Source organism: Pseudorasbora parva, chromosome 9, assembly GCF_024679245.1.
Source record: "Pseudorasbora parva isolate DD20220531a chromosome 9, ASM2467924v1, whole genome shotgun sequence".
In the NCBI taxonomy this organism is placed as follows: domain Eukaryota; kingdom Metazoa; phylum Chordata; class Actinopteri; order Cypriniformes; family Gobionidae; genus Pseudorasbora; species Pseudorasbora parva.
The window spans coordinates 19,259,517-19,264,507 of NC_090180.1; positions in this window are offsets into that span (position 1 = coordinate 19,259,517).

The following is a 4,991-nucleotide window of genomic DNA, read 5'->3' on the forward strand; positions in this document are numbered from 1 at the left end:
AATGTCATCTTCTCTATTCATCACTATTAAGAGAAGTGAATCAGTATGTTAGTCATAAATGAGAACAACCAAACCACACCTTCTTCTTCTATGATCAAATTTCAGGTCATTTTTGTTTGTATGGTATGGTCTTCCATAAAAAAAATTAAATTACCTTGGCACAAATAATGAAATCATAAACCTATAAAAGAGGTTTTTCGTGAACCTTTGTTTATTTGAACGGCCATTTTACATAGATGTTTTGAGATGCATTCTCTTTCTTTTACACTGCAAAAAAAGAAAGAAAAAAGTAGTATATAAATAGTAATAATGACAACTTGTAATGAAATATGTTAAACCAAAAAACTAAGCTGAGTTATAGGAACTTAATTATTTAAAGCATAAACATTTTAACACATTTTTACATTGATTTCTCAAAATGTTGTTCCTAATAACCATCCACACACAATAGTAACCTGCAAAATGTAACAGAAACATAACAACATAGCAGAAACTCCTTTAAATGTCAAATACAGCATAATACAAATACAATTTAATTTAATTCATTAATTTAATTTATTCACTTAATTTTAACATGTTCTCTTTATCCGTTCCACTGTAAAATCCAATAGTTCTTCTTACTTAGACTTTTTAATTAACTTTACTTAAAAGTGGGGTAAGTGATATCTGGTAACCCGTTGTTGATATTTCAAATCACCAAAACAAACACGCCCCTACCCCCAAAATAATGAAAGAATGAAAAAGTCTTCCCTTCCATCACAAAAACACACAAACTGTTCTCATGAACAACTCGATAGAACACGAGCTCGACAGTCCAACTAACGAACATATTACAATTATGACAAGATTATAGTTATAGCGATCACAAAACACAAACTGTTCTCATGAACAACTCGATAGTACACAAGCACACAGTCCAGCTAACGACATATTACAATTATGAGAAGATTAGAGTTATAACCATCACAAAAACACAAATCGTTCTCATGAACAACTCGAGAGTTCAACAAAAAAAATATTACAATTATGACTGTATTAGGATTACTGTAGATCATGAAAAGAGGAAACAAACGTATATTAGGAGTATAGGATCTTACTTGTCGGAGACATTGTGTGAGCTGATGCTTGAAGCACACAGTGATGAGATTTAGATGCTGCATACGGTGTGGAAATTAACGGGTCTTTATTAGCGCTGAAGTGAAAGACGATACGATCGTGACTCGTGTGTTTTGAATAGTGCACTGAGCCTCTCTTCTCACCATCAATAGTAGACACGCCCCTTACCTGCTGAAGTCCTTTTTCTAAAACGGTTTTGAAATAACACTTTAATGTCCAATAATTTGTTGAACTTACTTTAAAAAAAAATGAATCTGAACTATTTGCATGCTAATGCATTTGTTACTCAGAAACCCCAAGTAAACATTACTTGACTGGTTTGAGTACCATTTTGCCAAAACCCCCCCCACAAAAACACAAAAAAAAAAAAAAAAAAAAAAAACAGGTGGTCGGGCAAAAGGTTGAGGTGGGGCCAGTCTTAATAGACTTTTCACAAATTTCCTCCATTTCTGCTGTCATCGTTCTTCTTAGTTGCATTCACTCCTTTTCCAGTCATGAATGTTATTGAAAATAAAACTAAATACTTTGGGAGAGCATCACTGACTTCATAAATTTATGTTGATTTCCTAAAATTTCTCACCATTATGGTGATCAGTGTTCACTTTGGTTGCGCGCGCACACGTATATAAATACATCTACACACACACACACACACACGCGCACACACACACACACACACACACACACACACACACACATATATATATATATATATATATATATATATATATATATATATAATATATAAATGTATATATATAATATATAAATGTAATGCCATTAATTATATTTTAATATTTTATTAACACTTATGACAAACTTTTAATTGTGTTGATATAATGCCTCTATATTTGTGACAATATCCAACAATTGACTATGCTTGAGTCACACACAGACTTCAACATTGAGCATACAAAACACAACAATGGTAAAAAAAAAAAAAAAAAAAAAGTTTTACACTTAATAAGACCTTTACACGTTCATTTGCTGTCATTATTGGGGTTATACTGACAAAAGACAGCTAATAAAAAGCTAAAACAAAGCCAAAAATAATAAAACAGAGTTACGATTGCCCTGTGATTAGTTTATTTGTGCTGCAATGCATTCTGGGAGTACACTTCATGAAATTCCTCAGCTCAGATAGAATTATGTCGACACAACTTGAATGATTTAAGAAAGAACAACTTGATGCAATTAAGCTTACTTAATTGAGTGTTAAGTGCATTCATTGGTGAACTACGTTCACTTTACTTGAAGAAAATGGGGAAACCAATTAAGTAATAACTAAGTGTTGAATTGAGTTCAGTTGTTGCTTTTTGTCTTCACTTATTTTTTTAAGTTCAGTTCAGTTCTTACTTGAGAATTTTACGGCAATCTGTGTCCTAATATTTTCCTAGTAATGTGAGCACTAATAACAAGTTAACACAACTAATAATTTTGAGTTTTCAGTTTTCTGTACAGTAAGTGTTGTTTGGTTTAACTTAAAAAAGTAAGTAACCTGGTTGCCTTAATTTTGAGTTTATTGAAATTAAAAATTTGATTTGATACAATGAAGGAAATTGTTTAATAAATAGAAACTCAAAATATTATTGTATCTGAACCACATAATTTTTTTTTGATAAATCATGAAAATAGCATTATTTGGCATGTTTCACTGCGTCATCAGAAATAAAACACACAATTACCCAATATGCTTACAAAATATTTTAATAATATTTTAATAAAGGTTGTCAAATCTCAAAAAAATTTCATTGTATTAACTCAATTTTTATTTCAATGAACTCAAAATTTTAAGGCAGAAAAATACATTTTAAAATAAATAAATTTTACAGTGTATGCAGGGCATTGTGGATACCAGAAATCTACTTTTTTCTAAGTTTAATTTAAATTTCATTAAGAAATTATACTATCAATTTAGAGTTCAGAGCTTTCATATTTAATGATATGCTAAAGCCCCTCCGCATGTTGACATGATTGCTTACAAGGTAGTTGAGTACAAGTTACATTTTTGAGACTGTCTTTAGATCACTGGAGTTTTAAAGAGAAAATACAGCAGTGGTGTTGACTTATGAATTTGCACATGGTTTTTCTTAAAGCATATTAAAAACACCACATAGACAAATAAACAATATAAAAAACGTTATTTTTAAGCACAGTTGCACAGTTTCCTTTTTCTTTTTGAATATTGGTCTAAGAAAAACATTAACATAAACTATCAAATGTATGCTTTGCGACAGTTAGTCTTTTAATAAATGTTGAATAAAACCCATATTTTTCCTCCCAGCGGTGTAATGATGTTTGCACTAATTTCACAACAACTGGAAAGTCAAGTTTTTCCCAAATGGCCGTGTTTTTAATTTGCATTTTGCTGATGGATGTTTTAGGGGTGGAAAAAACAGACAATCATACTCTAACGCTGCTGTTATCATTAGAGGGTGCCATTAGAACTTGAGGTGGTTATTAAATTCACCAGCAGATGGCAGTGTTCTTTTTTTAATGTACAGGTGAAGGTCATATAATTAGAATAGCATCAAAAAGTGAATTTATTTCACTAATTCCATTCAAAAAGTGAAATGTGTACATTATATTCATTCATTACACACAGACTGATATGTTTAAAATGTTCATTTCTTTTAATTTTGATTATTATAACTGACAACTAACAAAAACAAATGTAGTATCTCAGAAAATTAGAATATTACTTAAGACCAATACAAAGAAAAGATTTTTAGAAATGTTGGCCAACTGAAAAGTACGAAAATGAAAAGTATGAGCATGTACTGCACTCAATACTTAGTTGGGGTTCCTTTTGCCTGAATAACTGCAGCAATGCGCCGTGGCATGAAGTCGATTAGTCTGTGGCACTGCTCAGGTGTTATGAGAGAAGAGATAAGCTGCAAGAGGGAGGGCAAGTTATTTAAATACATAAATAATGATGTGCACGGGGGGAGGGGCATTTATAATAAATCGATTAAATAGAATAAATACAGCAACATTTTTACAGAATGAGAATGTTCTTCAGGACACTTCCAGTGCCAAGAGGAAAACACTTCAAGTTACCAAGGCAACCAGCTCCATCCTCCGCATGACAATTTATTTTCATTACTAAAACCCAGAACCACAGGCAAATATGTAAATGTATTGCATGTCAGCATGCATTTCTTTAAGGTTTCGTTTTTGTTTAATAGACTGGATGCAGCAGCAGGGCAATACTGGTTGTAAGAAAAACTCCCTTGTTGGGAATCCCCTCCTTTCCTTACATCATAATGAAATCACCCTGGAAGCGCTTGTGAATCAAAACATACACTACACGACGTTTTTGGCCCTTCGTTAAGGTTTAAAAAGTGGACCCCATACCATTATTGTTTATTATTTTAATTATTACATTTAATGATTAATTGTTTATTATAATTACTAATAAATAAATAAATAAATAAATAAATACAAAAGCAAGTGCCAGGAGAAAATGTGCACAACATTTTTAGCATTCTGAAAAGTTATGTTAAAAAGTTAATATACGCTTAAAATTTATACAAAAAATACTAATTCACTGCTCACACTGTTCAGGTCTAGTAAATGTGCCAAAAAAAATAATAAAATCAGAATGAACGTGAATCCCCCTAACACCCGGAAGCTGAAGTCACAGTCGTGTGATCGACTGTGATCGGCGTTGATTTTTTCCTTTTTTCCCCCACCTGTATTCCGAGAAGCCCCGCCCTCTGTAACAGGATTGGCTGTAAGCATTTATACGATGTCTGCGATTGGACAGTTAACATGTCATTCATGAATCAGCAGCAAACAGTGATCAGGTCAAGGGCGGGACTAGACGGGTGGTTACAAAAAAAAAAAAAAAAAAAAAAACATAACGTCGCGGT